Here is an 18422-nt window from a genome sequence, read left to right as displayed (position 1 = left end):
GTTCAACTAAATGTAGACTATTGAATTTCGTAGTAACTTTAAAATTTTTATGTACATAGAGATTTTGTCCTTTGGGAAAACAGTAGCAGGTTTAGAGAAAAAGGTCTTGGGTTACCAAGAGGAAAGGTAGGTTTAGAAGGAATGATAGATACACTTACTAGTGTATGAGTAACAGGTGACAATAACAACTTTATCGGAGTGAGAACAATCACTAAAAATCCAGCTGCTTATGTTCAAAAAGACATAGAAGAATTCCAAGGCCTGTTAATAGAGTTCATAGAGTATATTAAGGTTCATGTTGGGAGTTAGGGAAGTTGGATACCGAAGTGATGACTCAGAAGCCAGCTGGCTTATTTACATAAGCATTTGGCAACTTTTAAGAAGGGAGGGAAGTGGCAGAAAAACTGGCAGCTAGCCAGTAGGCCAAGAAAATAAGTATCAGGAACCTAGATTATCTCTGCTTTTGAGAGTGATTATCTTTTAGCTTTTATAACAGTGAAGTTAGGAAGATAGAAAACCAAAAGAGGAAAAAAAAAAAAAAAACCCCACTGTTGAAATGCATACTAGAAAAGGGGAATATAAAACTTTGTACAATTTGCAGAAAAGGTAAAAATTTTTTTAAAGCCAGTTATATATAAAAGGCATCCTTCTTTGAATCTTAGTTTGACTTACTCTGAAAGCCTTAAGAAATGCAGATTTCTTGAAGAGTGGCTGTTCCTAGAGGGTATTTGAAAAAGACTGTCTTACACTAGAAGCTGTTGCAACAACAGGCTCTAAAAGTAGATCTAATGCTGTAGGAATCAGAAAAAAAATTCTCCAAAATTTCAGTTCTTTTTTTTTTTTTAATGTTTATTTTTGAGTGAGAGCGCAAGAGAGACTGCATGCCTGTGTGTGTGATTGAGGGTGGGGTGAGAGATAGGATCTGAAGCTGGCCCGGTGCTGACAGCACAGAGCCTGATGCAAGGCTCAAACTCTCGAACCACTCACTACATCATGACTTGAGCTGAAATCCAGAGTCAGACGCTTAACTGACTGAGCCACCCAGGTGCCCCCCAAATTTCAGTTCCTTAGCAGATACGGACAGTGGTAGGAAAGCCTGACTGTGGAAACATTTAGAAATAATTTTCACTAAAAGTTGTCCTTCCTAATATAGTTTGAATTACAACAGTATGAACTCGTATTTATTGTGTACTCCTCTTATCAGATTATTTGAAGATAATATCTTGGTGATAGATTACTCTATAGGCTAGAGTTTTCAGAGCATTTCTTAATTCACTTTATTTATTTTATCATTACAAGAACACTATAAGATGGATGTGATCATTCCTGTTTTATGTGCTGGAAGAGTTGAGTGGGGAAAAATGAAATGGTTTGCTTCAGGTACCTTAGGTAGGTAGCATTGGTAAGGGACCAGGTCAGTGTCCTCAGGTCCCAACTCTTGGCCTTCTTCCTTGTTTTCTCCTAATTCCCTTTAGTATTTTATTTTAGGTTTAGTTTAACAAACTGAGCTTTCATAAATACTTCAGGAATACAGCCACCACTTACGACTTTATTTTTATCAAATAGTAAAAACAGTCACCCAAACAACTTAAATTTGCTGCAAACGTGGGGCTTTAAAAAATTCAGCCACACAATATTTAGGCTTCTGATTCTTAAATGTAGAGCTGTACATCTAGATCTGGAATTCAAGAAGTTAGTGGAGGAGGAGGTAGTCCTGAGAAGCAGCAGGACCTAGAGTGAAGATTCTGTCCAGTGTGACGAATGAAGAGAATCAGGACTCTGGCTAGAAATGTTTTAGATGAAAAAGTAGGGGAAGATACCAGAAACTAAACGAAGATGGGAGGAATGGAGGGAGAAAAGTAGTAGAGATGTAGAAAGTACAGGAAGTGTAACGAATAGCTGACATAGATGTTACAAGCACAGAGGCAGCAGTACACAGATTGTAGAATGCCTTTGCTGCCTGGGAACTCAGTGATATCTCCTGGATAGACCGGTGCTTTTAGCCCAGTAACCTGGGGGAGCTGGTACTGAGTTGTCATGCTGTATAGGGAAAAGCTGAACTTGGAACAGTACAGCTACTGTTGTGGGAAAGCAGGTAGCCTGTCAGATCTAGGTATATTGTGAAAGCCATTCTGTCATGAGTCCATCATTGTCTAGTGGAAGGTGACAAACCATAGCATTTAAATGTTGATCTAAGTGTAAAGAATACAGAAATAATGTTAAATTCAGACAGTGTTTTCTGTTGCACATAATGTCACACTGCTCAGAAATGAGAAGAGTTATCAGTGGTTCTCATCCTGACTGCCATTAGAACCTTCTGATGCCTGGGTCCCATTCTTCAGAGATTTGCATTTAATTGCTTGGGATGGGGCCCAGGTAATTGCAGTGTGAGACCAAAGCTGTGGAACAGGAAAAACCCCTGCCTAAATGAGACTTCTTAGGTCTTCTTTGCTGGGAGCAGCTTTCAGTGAAAGGAACACTTTTAGATGACAGAAACATAATGAATTGGGCTATTTCTTTTTTTTTTTTTTTTCAACGTTTATTTATTTTTGGGACAGAGAGAGACAGAGCATGAACGGGGGAGGGGCAGAGAGAGAGGGAGACACAGAATCGGAAACAGGCTCCAGGCTCTGAGCCATCAGCCCAGAGCCTGACGCGGGGCTCGAACTCACAGACCGCGAGATCGTGACCTGGCTGAAGTCGGACGCTTAACCGACTGCGCCACCCAGGTCCCCGTGCTATTTCTTAATTTAAGGGTGGTGGCTTTGAGAAACCATTTCTATCTAGTGTCTACAGGAAACTGTTAATAACTTCATACTGGTAATATACTTTGCATCACAGTCTGTATTCAAATAGTTTTTACAGTATTGATAACGTATTCTGATTTATTTTGATGATAGGGCAAAATTCTGTTCTGACAGGTGTTGTATAATTGACTCTTGTAATACAAGCAGAGTAAGAGCACATTGGTTGCAGGTGCTTTTGGCTTCAGTACAATCAAATCTTCCTGGATTTAAAGCTGCAGTACAGTTGTTTTCAAATTTTAAATGACAAGACTCCTTGTCTTGTATAACTAGTACAGTCGTCTGAACCATAAGTAAGTCCTTAAATCTTTGGTGGATGAAAATAGCCCTAAATGAAGTTTTCCAGAGGTGTCACTTTGCGGCTGTTTGTGTGGTGCTTTAATTGGCTAAACAGACCAGCTTTTTCCTGACTGGTACTGTTAACTTTTTTGTACAATTCAGCAAAAGTTTTTTTTTTTTTTTATAGGTACAAAACTAAGTAAAAAAGAGTCTGATATTCCGTTGTTGTATCTTTAGAGAGCTTGCTCTGAGGAAGGTTTATTTTGAGGAAGTGTCTGGGAATTTTTTCTTAATATTCCAGCTGTACTGTTGTCATGAATTAAATAATTAAGATTGGATTCCTAAACTGGAAAAGTCCTTGATCAGGATACCATGACAGGGATTTAGGGTTTTAAAAACCAGTTCAGTAACATATTGAATATAGTATTCATTTCCTTTTCTGAGCAAGTGATTTCATTTTCTGGCCTGAATATTAAACATAATCACACATTATTACTTTTATAAATAAATGATTATTAATTAATAATAAATTATTTAATATTATTAAACATAATATTAAACAAATAAGCTTTTGTATAGAGTCATGGTGGTTAGGTACAAAGATATACTGTCTCTGAGTAACTGATTTTATATGTTAAGGTATTTAAAGAAATGTAATATGAGAAGTTAAGGTTCATTATTTTTTGCGCTGATTATTTCAGTTTACAGAATATGATGTGAAATCAGTTTGTCAAAATCGTCTCTTGCTAGAGTTCTGTTTATTATGGTAAATACTTCTAGTATTTGGTTAATAGGAATACTGGCAAGAAAGTGTAGCCGTTAGACGGGTGTTGAATAATAATACAGAGTATACTTCAATGTGTGTAGGGTAATGCTCATTATTAAAGATCTATTTTTGAGGTAAGAAAGAGTGATTGGATCGTGTGAATGCAGAATGAGACACGTATTATGACTTAATGAACAGTTGAATTGCCTAAAACATTCGTTTAAAAATGTCCAAAAGCCGCAATTAAGGAAGAGCAGTGTTTGTGGGAGATAGCATTTAAAATAGATTCCTTTAAATTTTCTAACAATCATGTGTCTGATGTTGAGAAGAGATTCCGTTCAGAGGTGATTACTCTCTGCTGGAGCATTTCTAAAGAGTCCTCGAGGATAGCCCACCAGTTGAACAGTGATCGATTCCTAGCAAGATTTTCTCTATCAGTGGAACTTAAAAAAAGAGATTGATCCTGGACTCTTCCCATATTTTTTTCTGAGCCAAGGAGCTCCACCCCCACATCCACACTATAAACCACAGGAGCGAATTCTCAGTTTGCTGAGTGACCTGAGCTGAAGTTGGACACTCAAGTGAAGTTTTTTGTTTTAGTGTGTGTGCTGCCGAAGCGAGCACAAATGAAGTTTCTTTTTAAAAACACAGACCTGGTTATGAATCCCAGTTCTACCTCTTATTAATTATGATAAATTGTGGGGTGCCTAGGTGGTTCAGTCAGTTAAGCCTCTGACTCTTGGTTTCAGGTCAGGTCATGATCTCAACGGTTTGTGGGACTGAGCCCTGTGTTGTCAGGCTCTGTGCTGACAGTGTAAAGCCTGCTTGAGATTCTCTCTCCTTCTCTCTCTCTGCCCCTGTGAATCCCTCCCCAGTAAATAGATAAACTTAAAAAAAATTATAAGAACTTGGATGTTAAACCTCCCTCCAAATGGAACTTCTTGGTTTTCCCAGGACTATACAAATTATGTTTATATTATATGTAGTCTGTTAAGTGTGCCACACGCAGCATTGTCTAAAACAAACAATGTATATAACTTTAATTTAAAAAGACTTGAGGGGCGGGGTGCTTGAGTGGCTCAGTTGGTTAAGCTTCGACCTGGTTGACCTTGGCTCAGGTCGTAGTCTCATGGTTCATGAGTTTGAGCCCCTTATCAGGCTCTGTGCAGACAGTTCAGAGCCTGGGGCCTGCTTCAGATTCCGTGTCATCCTCTCTCCCTGCATTCCCCCACTCATTTTCTGTCTGTTGGTCTCTCAAAATAAATACACATTAAAAAAAATTTTTTTTTAAAGACTTTAGGGGCTCCTGGGTGGCTCAGTAGGTTGAGTGTTGAACTCTTGTTTTCAGCTCAGGTCATGATCTCGTGGTTTGTGGGTTCAAGCCCCATGCTGGGCTCGGGGCTGGCCGTGTGGAGCCTGCTTGGGGTTCTTTCTCTCTCTCTCTCTCTCTCTCTCTCTCTCTCTCTGTCCCTCCCCCGCTCGTGCTCTCTCTCAAAATAAATAAAAATTTTAAAAATAATTAAAAAAAAGACTTTATTCCTGTGAAGAATTGCTAACCATTTTCTGAGCTTTCAGTGAGTCGTAGTTACTCATACAGATCATGATAACAAATATAATAATGAAAATGTTTGAAATACTGTAATATCAAAAAGTGACGCAGAGACACAAAGTGAGCATAAGCACTGTTAGACTTGCTTGATGCAGCACTGCCACAAACCTTCTGTTTACAAAAAAAAAGCAGTATTTGCCAAGTTCAGTAATGTGAAGGGCAATAAAACAAAGTGTGCCTGCCCCACAACACAGGCTGGTGTGAGAGTTCAGTCGAATGATGAACGTAGAGCCCCTGAAATCCCAGTAAGTGTACGTTGGCATCTCCTATGCTACGATAGTTTTGGAGTATTTAACGTTGTTTTTTAAATTTGTTTTTATTTACCCACTCTTGTGGGTTTTTTTTTTTTTTAACGTTTTTATTTAAATTCCAGTTAGTTAACATATAGTGTTTTATTAGTTTCAGGTGTACAATATAGGGATTTAATACTTCCATATATCACCTGGTATATATGACATCGTGTGCTGTCCTTCATCCCCATCACCTGTTTCTCCCATCCCCCCCCCCCCCCCCCCCCCCCCGCCTCTGGGAACCATCTGGGACTTTTTCTAAACCCTTTAGTATCATCTCATAACTGTTCATCAGTGCTGAAAATCAGTCCTTGCTACATAGGCACTTATATCATTAAATATTGTTGTCTTATATTGTAAAAGAGTTTATTAATTTGACTATTTTTTATTTGACTATATTATTTATTTCCCCAGCAGAATTGTTTAAAAAAAAAAAAACACAACTTACACCTCAGGCAAAGCTGATATTTAAAGTGGTTTAGAAATCCCAGGGTAACTCCTCAGAACGCCATGGTGATGACCTTGATATTACCTACAAACATAGTGAGGTTCATCTGTGAACTTTTCCAGAAATCATTTAGCAGTGTTAACTGTCAGGCAAACATTACAGTACAGGAAAAGGAAAAATTCTGTCCTAGTAGCACATCTGTTATTTGCTTTGAGAAGCAATCCTCCTTGCATTATGATGTGTTTGGGAAAAAGTCCAAGTGCACAGTTCTGGTTTATGCGTGCTCTGTTTTATTTTGTGAAGTGTATTATGGCCTCTCACTGGTTCTTTACGGTCTTCTCTTTCTGCTGTTCGTTCAGTGGTCTGTAGAATCCTTAGCAAAAGAAATTAAAAGTGGTATCTGATCTATTGTTCAGTCTTTTATTAGATTTAACCCTTTTATAGGGTTCGAGATGAAAAAATTTGAAAATCATACCTGAAACGATGACATGGCATTTCTGTAAAGTTTATCTGTTTTCTCCCTTATTGTAAATCAGTATCATAAAACATTTATTGTAACAGATGAAATGTTTTCCTAACTACATCAACATCAAGGCAAGAATTGTTTTGCCTCAAGACAGGAATGGGAGAAGTGGGGTGGGGGTGCCTGCGTGGCTCAGTCAGTTAAGCGTCCCACTCTTGATTTTGGCTCAGGTCATGATCTCACGGTTTGTGGGTTTGAGCTCCTCATTGGATTCTGCCCTGACAGTGTGGTGCCTGCTTGGGATTCTCTCTCTCTCTCCCCCTCTCTCTCTCTGCCCCTCCTCCGCTCATGAGCTTTCTCTCTCTCTCAAAATAAATAAACTTAAAAAAAAAAGTGGTGTAGAGGAGAGATAATACACTATTTATTAGTATTTGGGAAGATTAGTTGTATATATACTGTTTTCACCGAAGGTTCATTCAGATTTATCCCAAGTCATCTATTAGAGCCATCCTTTGGATTTAGACAGACTTTGATTTATAACATACGTATTTTTTTAATGCTTATTTATTTTTGAGAGAGTGCAAGCAGGGGAAGATCTTTGCCTGACTCTATTATCTTCCTGGATTTTTATGAGAATGAAAAATTGGAGGAAATTAAATTTTTTTACAGGACAATGCCTGTGCCCAGTGTTATGGCTATAAGACAATGTTAGAGGTGACTTAAGATACAGGAGTCCATATAGCTATATTGTGGTAAATAGGATCTATGTGGTTTGAGTTCTCTTTGAAACTTTTTTTTTTTTAACATTTATTTTGAGAGAGGGAGAGAGAAAGAGAGACAGAGTATGAGTGAGGTAGGGGCAGAGAGAGAGGGAGACACAGAAAGTGAAGCAGGCTCCAGGCTCTGAGCTCTCCATATAGAGCCCGACACGGGGCTTGAACTCATACAGGGAGTTCATGACCTGAGCTGTTGTGGGACACTTAACCAACTGAGCCACTCAAGAGCCCCTCTTGAAAGCTTTTTTAATGTTTATTATGTGTTTTGACAGAGGGAGGGAGGGGGAGAGGGAGGGGGAGAGAGAGAGAGAGAGAGAGAGACAGAGAGAGACAGAGAGAGAGAGAGACAGAGAATGAATGAATCCCAAGAAGGCTTCATGCTGTTAGCGTGGATCCCATCTGGGGGCTCAAACTCAGAAACCATGAGATCATGACCTGAACCAAACTCAAGAGTTGAACACTTAATCAACTGAGCCACCCAGGTCCCTTCTTTTTTAAACATTTTTCTTTTTTTTAAGTTTATTTATTTATTTTAAGAGAGTGTGGGTGAGCAGGGGAGGGGTAGAAAGAGAGGGAGAGGGAGAGGGAGAATCCCAGGCAGGCTCTGGGTGGTCGGTGTGCAAAGCCCAATGTTGGGCTCACTCTTGTAACTCTTGTAACTGTGAGATCATGACCAGAGGCAAAATCAAGAGTTGGACGCTTCACCGACTGAGCCACCCAGGCGCTCCTAAACCTTTTTAAAAGCTGTTTTATTGACTATATGGCCTTCTACTTACCAGAGTTTACTATTAAGATGATGTGGTTGAGTAAATAGCAAAATTTTCTTAGTAGGCCATTCTTCCCACAAATATATGGATGCCAGATATTTGCATAGTTCATACCGTGTGCTAGGCACAAATGGTTGTTTTTGGAAAAGGTCATCTTACAAAGTTAAAGCAAGATATTTTCCTTACAAACTTCCAACTCTGTATTTAAGCCACTTATTTCTGAGATGATTAAATATGCCAAGGTTTACGTGACTTAAATATTCCAAAGTTTACATGACTATTCTTTAAGGTCCAGAATAGGCCTAGAATCAGGAAACTTGCTGTCTACTATTTATTTGCTTATCTGCTTTTAATTTTATTCCATAGCAGAGTGCCTGTAGAGTCTCTGCTAGTGAACCTGCTGGGAATGTCCTGTTATCAGGTTTCTTCCTTACCACCCTTTCCTTGAATTCTCACCCTCCCTCTGTCTCCTTACTCTCTGAAATTTAGGTAACTTACTTTCCTAGGAATCCTTCAAGTGGATCTTACTTGTTTTCTTACATTCTTCATATTTTGGGAGGCAGGCTTAATGAGCACTATTCTGACCCTTCACTACTCTCTCTGGGTCCTTGCCCTTGACATGTGCAGTAAATGCATATACTGCTCTCTTATTGATATCACCCCTAATTGTGCTAGGCAGATTTCCCCATTTGAGGATTTTAGCATTTGGTTCAGAATTTACTTGTCCACTTTGCTTTCTGCCATCTCCCTTGAAGACTTCTAGAATTCATTTTTGGCCTTTACAACCATTGCTGTGGACTCTTGGATTCAGCCTCCCTTTTTTCACTTCCTCAGAGCAACCATATGTGGATACATATAGAACAACCCATATGAAAAAGTCTGGACCTGCATTGTCCAATATGATAGCCACTAGAGCCACCTGGGGCTTTTGAGCACAGAAAACAGCTAGTGCAAATTGAGAAGTGCTAGAAATTATAAAATAAACCAAATGTCTCAGTTTTTATAATGCATACAGGTTGAAATTATGGGCATATTTGGTTAAATAACATATTACTAAGATTAATTTTGCCACTTTATTTGTACCTTTTCTAATGTGGCTACCAGAAAATTTTAAATTACTCATATGGATTGTATTTCTGTTGAAGAGGACCAGTCTAGATCTGGTCTGTGCCTAGAATTTTTCTGGTTCTAAGTTTTTGAAAATCTTAAATTTCTCTGAGCATAGCCTTCATCTTCTGCCTTTCCCTGTTCAGTTTTATTTGCCACCCACAACCCTTAAATTCTGTAATCCCTTTTGATTCTCAGTGTGACAAGCCCATTCCAGCTTTTACATTCCTTTTGTTTAGTCTTGATCCTATCATTAATCATTAATCCCTAGGTCCCTTTCTTTTCTTAGTTTCTTTTTTTTTTTTGCCAATCCCCATCCCTGAGTCAACCTAACTTATCAGGTGTTTTCCTCTATTCTGGCCCCCAGAATGTAGGGTTCTGCTGTAGAAATTCAAATACCTGTGTTGATGGAATTTATAAAAAATTTATATTAGTACAGCTGGACTAACCTAGACTAAGGTGTCATTTAGCCGATCTGTAATCCTTTACTCATCCCTAACCGACTTGCAGTTCTATCCGGCACTGTGCATTTATCTGCACTTTGCCGCCAACATCCGGAATAGTACGTATGTGCCGTATAGCTCCACACGTTATGCGTTGTGGAAGCCCAGCCTCACCATTTCTAATCCTTCTGCTTACTTTTGTTTAAGTCCCTACTGTTTGAAAAATTATTATGAAATACATAATCTTATAAGAGAGTTAATATAACATGTTCAGTTTGAAAGTACAATAAGAAAATAACTGACCACCACTTACCTGAAGAAGTCAATTACCAGTATGCTTGAAGCTCTCATGTACTTCTTCTTTCTCCCTACAGGTAACCATTATTCTGAATTTTATTGTAATTGATATTTGTTTCACCACTTGTGTTTGTTTCCTTATACTTCATGGGTGTCCGCAGAATAAAGTTCACATTCTGATTTAGCCATTTATATATGTGACCTTGGTCAAGTTACTTTATTTCCTCTGAACCTCTTTTCCTTTTTCCTCTTCTTCTTTTTTAAAAAAAATTTTAATGTTTATTCATTTTTGAGAGATGGAAAGAGACAGAACCTGAGTGGGGGAGGGGCAGAGAGCGAGGGAGACACAGAAACCGAAGCAGGCTCCAGGCTCTGAGCTGTCAGCACAGAGCCCGATGTGGGGCTTGAACTGTCAAACTGGAAGATCATGACCTGAGCTGAAGTCTGACACTTAACCAGCTGAGACCCGCAGGTGCCCCCCCACCTTTTTTTGGTCAACTCTACCCTCAGTATGGGGTTGGAACTCACAACCCTACTATAGTCACCTGCTGAGCCATCCAGGTACCCCTTTTCTTATTTTTACAATCATTTACTTCATAGAGGTTGTGTATAATTAGTTAGATATGTGCCTGGTAGTAAATAGACTCTCAGTAAAGGGAGCAGAGGTCCCACCTTTTCAGAAGCTCTATCTTTTTAGTTCCTCTTTCAAGTGTGTTTATTTCAAGTTGTTTTCTGTTATTTGGTCTTGTATTATCCTAGGTGATCTCATCCCCTCTGTTTGCAAGGACTGTTTGTTGGTTTTATTCTGCTGATTCCTAGATCCCTCTCTGTAGATGACTTTGCTCTGTATGTGTCTAATTGCTCTCTATGCATTTGTACCTGAGGGTTTCTTCAACAGTTAAAACTCAACATAATACAATTGAATTTCATCATTTTTTCATCGAAAGAGGGAGGAAACAGCTAATGAAAAGAAAGACATTAAGTGAAAATAACCTTGGTGTGTTTGAGGGAAATAAATATGGACAGTGTGCCTCAAGAGTAAGGGGATATGAGGTGAGGTCCAAGGGGTCGCCTGGGTCCCAGTCATTTTTGGCTTTATAAGCATCCTTAGCTACCCATCCTCAAATCTTAGAATGTCAACTTCCTTACCTCTTATATCTAGTTGCTGAAAGTCATGCTATTTCAGTGTACTAATTATCTCTCAAATCTGCCTCCTTTGTCTTGATTCCTTGTGCGAGGCCAGATTCTTAATCATCGTGTACGTAGGTAGACTCTTGCAGTAGTTTTGTATCTCTGACGCAGATCTCTTCTCCAGGACTCGTTACTGTTGCAATAGTTCTTTTTATTTAACAGATCCAGTGATACTGCTCCTGGGGTTCCTTTCAAGGTAAAATCCTTACTTATCTCGACACATCTTTTCAGTCTGGCCCAATCTAATTCTGTGGCTTCCTGCCTCACCTGCCACTATGCTCTGGCATTACTGACCTGTTTCAGGGTTCAGCAGATAAGCCCTGCTTTCCCAAGACTTCATGCTTGTGTTCTACTCATTGTTTTGCCTCCGCATGGTACCCCTTTTCCTCCTGTGGCTGATTGCCCTCACCCATTCATCCACTGTGGAACTGTTACCTGTGAAGGCTCTCTGGAATCTTCTCCAGGGAAGGAATTAATGTTTTTGCTTTGCTTCTTGACCTGGTTTTCACACGCCTTATAATGTTTTCTATATTCTCTTACAGTTGAGTTAGGTAACTTATAAACTCCTTGAGTATAGGAACCATTTTTCTTTACCTTTATTTCTGGGGTTCCAGTTGATGCTGAATAAAAAATTGTCGAATTGCTACATTTTAAATAATGTATGGTTTGAGGGTTTATTTATTTCATTCCAATTTGAGTGAAATGCTTTTGTATGTTTAATGGTTTCCATTGATGGTACTACTAATTAGAATCGGCAGAGGAAAGAAAATCTGAAGTAGTTTTGCCCTTGAGGCCTTGTTATTTTTAAGAAGAGTCAAGAACTTAAAACACTTCATTTAAGGATGCTTCCAAAAGAAAACCTAAGGTATGTGTTGGCAAGTTCAGCATAAGCACAAGCTATATGGATTGTGCAGTGTTCGTTGCCTTCTCCCCCCGGTCTCCTGGAGAGACATGTTTTTCTCCAAAATAGACCTGACCTAATTGATTTGAAGCTTGCTAGCCTAATTAGCCTCCTGTTTTTGCCTGTCTTTGTTTTTGTATTGTCAGGAGCACTTGGTGTATTGGTTGCGGTGGAGGTAGGACCATGTGATTCCTAAAATGAGCTTTATCGTATCAGGGAACTGTAACTTATTAGTGGGAATGGGAGAAGACACCAAGTGTTGTGGTAAGACAGAAATTTCCATGGAGTTCCTGGGAGCAGGAAGATTATTGGTGGGTGACTCAGCTGTTTTCTACGCCTGTCTCATGTGACTGAGAGTGCATGACGTCTGTTTATTCTCGGCAGAGTAAGTATGAGAGGAGTCACATTACACAGCAGGCACAATGTTTACTTAACCAGCTCTGTGATGATCTAAATATAGCTTATGGGGATTTTTGTTTTCTTACTGCATTTGGCATCATAAGACAGAAAAATCATAATGCAGACCCAATGGCAAGGGCTTTTTCTTATAGATAATTTTGAATAAATTGTTGGCCAGTGCTGTTTCAGTTCTTTCAATGAAAGATGAATGCTTTGGTATAAAGCTTAAATAAAAGGTTAGGAAAATAAGAAAGCCTTCTAATTATCCATAAAATAATTCTGCACAATTGCATTTGAGCTTATATTCTGGACAGATGGACAGTTTCTGTGCTTCAGGTATCTATGTGCTAGCGTTTTACACAGGAACTTTTTTTCCTTTCTGTGAGGTTATAGCAAGTATCTTTTTCAGATGGACATGTTAGTGTGGTATATATTTGCTGGATTTTATGTTAATATTAAATTATGATGGTAATTCTTTTCACCTTGATTTTCCTGTTTTACTCACTCTGTATTCAAGATTTGTGCCATCACGTACTGTAATTGGGGTGTTCAGTGTGTCAGTGTTGTTATTATTGCCCCGTGTACCTATTTGCATGCTTGGCTCTCAAGGAGAAAGCACTTGGAAGTCTCAGTGTATCTAATCATCATCATCTGTTCATTTGTCTGGGAAGCAGTGAGTCACTGTGATTTATTCGTTTTGACATCTGAGTGTTCTTGCTCTTGGAGGTACATCATTTGTGCAGCATATGAACTTGCATCTCTGAGATTATTTCCAAAGGGAAAAGAAACTGGATTCATGAAGAAGAAGTAAATGCCACCTTTCTATGTACAATAATGTTTAAGTGAGCAGGAATATTTGATTGGTCTAGGAGCCTGTAAAATTACATTACTTAACGATGCTTGATGCTCTATATAAAGTGGGAAATACATACATAACCTTTTTATGGTTGATGAAAAAATGACTGGAGTATTCAGCAATTATTGCACTTTCTGTGTTTCAAAAAAATATTAAGTAAACATGGGAGGATTTAAGTTTTTATTTTCGGTATTACACTGTTAGAATACTTAGTAGGATTTCTATTTTGGCATCTCTTTACTTGGTACAATCACTAGAAATTTAATATGCCTGGTATGGCATAATAGAATAGATAGCCTCTAATTTATGGCATGTAAATTAGGCCTGACTTGAACACCATTGGAAGGTAATTCCAGCAGTTTCACTGGCCATATGTGTGTGATCCCATACCTGCCCTCATCCCAATAGATAAATAACAAGTTGGTCGTTTCTCAGTGGGCTTGAACACCTAAGGACCAGCCATGATGCTTGGGCATGTTCTGAAGAACAAATAAGAAAATGATTTCAAGTGAGCTCAGCTATTTCACAGGAGATAAATTCAGATTTAGCGAAGAGAAAGTAGTTTTCCAGTTCCTGTCATATTGGCAGTTGCAATAGATACTTCACAGAACCTGCTTGCCGTGCAGACACAATGTTTGCCTCTGTAGTGGAGGAATTATTTCTGTTTCCTTTAGTCACTTGTAGTGTTTCTCAATGTCCAGGGACATGGGGTTGTTTTTATTTTCTAATAATACCTCTCACTTTGGGAGGTAGGAAGATCTGTATTTTGGTTTGGTCTGATTCTCCTTGTTAACTCTCCTTCCTTGGAAATAAAAGGTAAGAATTTGGGTTTTTTTCCTTCACTGAAACGGAGGGAAGGCATTGTGTCTTGTTTTGTTAAAAAAAGTTTTTTTAAATATTTATTTTTGAGAGAGAGAGTGCAAGCAGGTGAGGGGCAGAGAGGGGGGGAGACACAGAATCCAAAGCAGGCGCCAGACTCTGAGCTTGCAGCACAGAGCCCGACACGGGGCTCGAACTCACGGACTATGAAATCATGACCTGAGCCAAAGTCGGATGCTCAACCTACTGGGCCACCCAGGGGCCCCTGTTTTTTCTTTTTCTAGTTAAAGTTAACTTGTTGATTTGAGATCTTTATTTTTTTTTTTTTTTTAATGTAAACAGGTAAATACATTTCTTTGCCGTTTTTGTTGCATTCTGTTTTGATATGTTATCTTTTTCATTTGTTTTAAGATATTTTCTAATTTCCTTTGTGATTTTTTTCTTTGACCCATTGGTTGTTGGAGAGTGTGCTGTTTAATTTTCATATCTTTGTGTATTTTCCATCTGCTATTGACTTCTAGTTTTATTCCATTGTAATCCGGAAAAATAGTTTTCAGAATTCATGGAGACTTGTTTTGTGGCCAAACTTATGGTTTGTCTTGGAGAATGTTCCATGTGTACTTCAGAAGAATATTTATTCTGCTATTGTTGGATGGTGCGTTTTGTATGTCTTTTAGGTCCAGTTGGTTTGTAAAAGTAAGTCCTGTATTCCTTATTGATCTTCCGTCTGGTTGTTCTGTCAGTTATTGAAAATGGGGTGTTAAAATCTCCTATTACAGAACTATTTCTCCCTTTAATTCTGTCACTAGTTGCTTCATTAATTTAGGAGTTATGATATGCTTGTGCATGTGTGTTTATAAATGTTATATCTTGACATTTCCTCATTATAATGTTCTTTATGTCTTATAACAATTTTTCAAATTTTCTAAAAATTTTAACTTCAGTAGAGGTAACATACAATGTTCTGTTAATTTCAAGTGTACAATATAGTGATTCAACACTTCCATACATCACCTGGTGCTCATCACAACCTGTAACAATTTTTGAATTAAAGTGTATTTTGTATGATATTAGTGTAGCCACATCTGCTCTCATTTGGTTGTTACTTGCATGGAATGGTTTTTCCTCTTTTCACTTTCAATCTATATGTGTTCTTAGGTCTAAAGGGAATCTTCTATAGAAGGAGGAGGGGCAGAGAGAGAGGGAGAGATCCTAAGCCGGCTCCATGCTGACAGCAGAGAGCCAATGTGGGCTCAAAATCACAAACCACAATATGGTTAGCCAACTGAGCCACCAAGGTGCCCCCCCAAACCTGTCTTCTGATTGCAGAGTTTAATCCACTTATATTTAAAGTAATTACTGGTAGGAGAAGAATCACGTTGCCATTTTGTTTGGTTGGTTGGTTGGTTGGTTGGTTTTGTTTTTAAGATTATATTTTTAAGTGATTTCTATACCCAGCATGGGGCTTGAATTTACAACCCTGGGATCAAGAGTGGTATGCTCTACAGCTGAGCCAGCCAGGCGCCCCATTTAAAATTTTCTTTATGACATAACTCTTATTATTTTTTCAAATCATTTTCCCCTTGCTGTCTTTCTAGTTGAGTTTTTGTAGTGTCATGTTTTGATTCCCTTCTCATTTCCTTCTTGTGTAAATTCTGTAGATATTTTCTCTCTGATTACCATGGGAATTATATGTAACATCTTAGGTTACAGCAGTCTATTTTAAACCGATACAACTTAACTTACAAACAAATTACAAATATTCTACTTCTTTACACATCTGCCTCCTCCCGTTTTTCTGTTATTGGTGACACAGATAACATCTTTCTATATTGTGTATCCATTAACAGATTTATAATTAGTTTTATGCTTTTGTGTTTTAAATCTTATAAAGTAATATAGAGTTATGAGACAGAAGAACAATAATATAGGTATTTATATTTGCCCGTGAATTTAACTTTACTAGAGAACCCTGTATTTTTTCCTGTGGCTTCCAGTTACTGCCTAGTATTTCTTTTGTTTCCACTTTAAGGACTCCCTGTAACATTTCTTGTGGGACAAGTCTTGTAATGAACTTTCCCAGCTTTTGTTCATCTGTAAATTTCTCTTATTTTTGAAGGACATTTTTGAGGGATGTAGAATTTTCATCTGGTAGGTTTTTTCTTTCAACGGTTTCATTATATAATGTGTCTCATTTGGAGTTTATTGAGCTTCCTGTATTTTTATGTCCTTGTCTTTCTTTGCATTTAGGGTATTTTCAGCCATTATTTTTTCAAATATGGTTTCTGCCCGTTTCACTTTTCTCCCTATTGATTTTTTTCAATAGGTTCCTTAGGTTCTCTTCACTTTTCTCCTCCTCTTCCTCCTCCCTGCCCCCTCACCCTTCCCACACTTAGTAATTTCAAAGGTCCTCTGTTCAAGGTCACTGATTCTTTATTCTGCCTATTTAAGTCTGCTATTGAATCCCTTTAGTGAATTTTAAAAATTCAGTTATTGGGTATTTCTACCCCAGATTGTGATTCTTTTTTACAATTTCTCTTTGTTGATGCTCTCATTTTGTTTATGTATTGTTTTCCTGGTTTTCTTAGGTCTCTGTGTTTTCCTTCATTCTATTGAGCCTATTCAAGACTGTTTTAAGTAACTCCAAAGTCTGTTTCTTTAAGGTTGGTTTCTAGAGATTTATTCATTTGAATGCGTAGTATTCCCCTGTTTATGTGTATGCCTTATAAATTGAACATTTGAAAAACGGCCACACCTCCTAGTATTTGCCGCCTGGGTCCTTGCAGGGGAAGGCCGTCACTCACCAGTCCAGCGTGGAAGGCTTAAAGATCTTCACAGGCATTTTCTGTTCATACATCTTCCTCGGGCCTGTGTGTGTGGTTTCCCTCCAGTTCTACTATATCCATGGCTGCTATTAAATGTTGTAAATTCCTGAAGGGTCTTCTCTGCCTGGTATCTCCTGCCCCCGATGCCTACAGGTCTGAAGTTTCCCTGCAGTTCTCAGCTCAGCTAGTGTGACTGCTTTCTGCGGGACTCCAACCTGATATTCACGCTATGCCACTGGTCCCATCAGTGCTCTGAGTATGGCGAGATAGAAACCAGCTTCGCAGGCAACCGCTAGGTAAGCCAAGTCAGAACGTTATGAGCAAGTTCCATTCTTTCTCTCTGTCCCAAGGGAGAAACTGGCAGTTGGGTGGCTTCCTCCAGACTGTGCCATGCCAAGGCAGGGGTTTGGTAAAGGGCAGGCAAAAACACTACTCCATTTCCTATCCTTTTGAGTGTGGTTGTGTAGAGCCAAGGAACACAGTTCTCACAAGATTAAGGTGCCTGGAAACAGTGGATGATCAATTATTTTAGGTTCACAGTAAGATGCTTGTGGAGATATGAGAGAGTAAAAAACTGTTCCGCAGTCATCAGGAATGGCAAGTGTTTTTTTGTTTTTGTTTTTAGGAAAAACTTAAGGATAGGGAAATGGAGTATGTGTTTAATATTTTCATAGCAAGAGGAGGACCACTGTCAACTTTAGTCTTTTTTTTTTAATTTAATTTAATTTTTTAAACTTGCATCCCAATTAGCATATAGTCCAGCAATGATTTCAGGAGTAGATTCCTTAGTGCCCCTTAGCCATTTAGCCCATCCCCCCTCCCACAACCCCTCCAGTAACCCTCAGTTTGTTCTCCATATTTATGAGTCTCTTCTGTTCTGTCCCCCTCCCTGTTTTTATATTATTTTTGCTTCCCTTCCCTTGTGTTCGTATGTTCTGTCCTGTTATCTGTTATCTGTATCTGTTAAAGTCCTCATATGAGTGATGTCATATGATATTTGACTTTCTCTGACTAATTTCACTTAGCATAATACCCTCTAGTACCATCCACGTAGTTGCAAATGGCAAAATTTCATTCTTTTTGATTGCCAAGTAATAACTTTAGCCTTAATCTAGGTCAGTGTTTTCAAATGTTTTGGTTCAGGGCCTCTTTATACTCCTAAATAACTCTTTGGGATTTGCAGTATTTTTTTCATGTTTCATCTATTAATATTTGCAATGTTAGGAGTTAAAACTGAGGAGTTTAAAAGTATTTACTTTAACATAAAAATAAAGTTCACTTATTGTGGAGATCAATAATATGTTTTTATGTGCAAATATTTTCTAAGACAAAAATATTGATGAGAAAAGTTGTATTATTTACAGTTTTGCAAATCTTTGTAA

General features: G+C 38.4%; 1 protein-coding gene across 44 annotated transcripts in view; it reads left to right on the top strand.

The window, feature by feature from the left end:
• EIF4G3 (eukaryotic translation initiation factor 4 gamma 3) overlaps nucleotides 1-18422 on the top strand; it is a 318997-nt gene that overhangs the window by 133081 nt on the left and 167494 nt on the right. For 2 of the 44 annotated variants that reach the window (XM_045475985.1, XM_045475983.1), the window contains exon 1: nucleotides 12503-12526. The exons of 39 other annotated variants lie outside the window; for them this stretch is intronic. The gene's annotated coding sequence lies outside the window, so the exon portion shown is untranslated. Of the gene's footprint in view, nucleotides 1-12502; nucleotides 12527-18422 lie in introns of those variants that run through there. 3 more of the 44 variants (XM_045475989.1, XM_045475987.1, XM_045475988.1) reach the window with 2 other exon arrangements.

The sequence above is a fragment of the Leopardus geoffroyi genome, chromosome C1, assembly GCF_018350155.1.
Source record: "Leopardus geoffroyi isolate Oge1 chromosome C1, O.geoffroyi_Oge1_pat1.0, whole genome shotgun sequence".
NCBI lineage: Eukaryota > Metazoa > Chordata > Mammalia > Carnivora > Felidae > Leopardus > Leopardus geoffroyi.
This window is presented reverse-complemented; position numbering and strand designations above follow the sequence as displayed.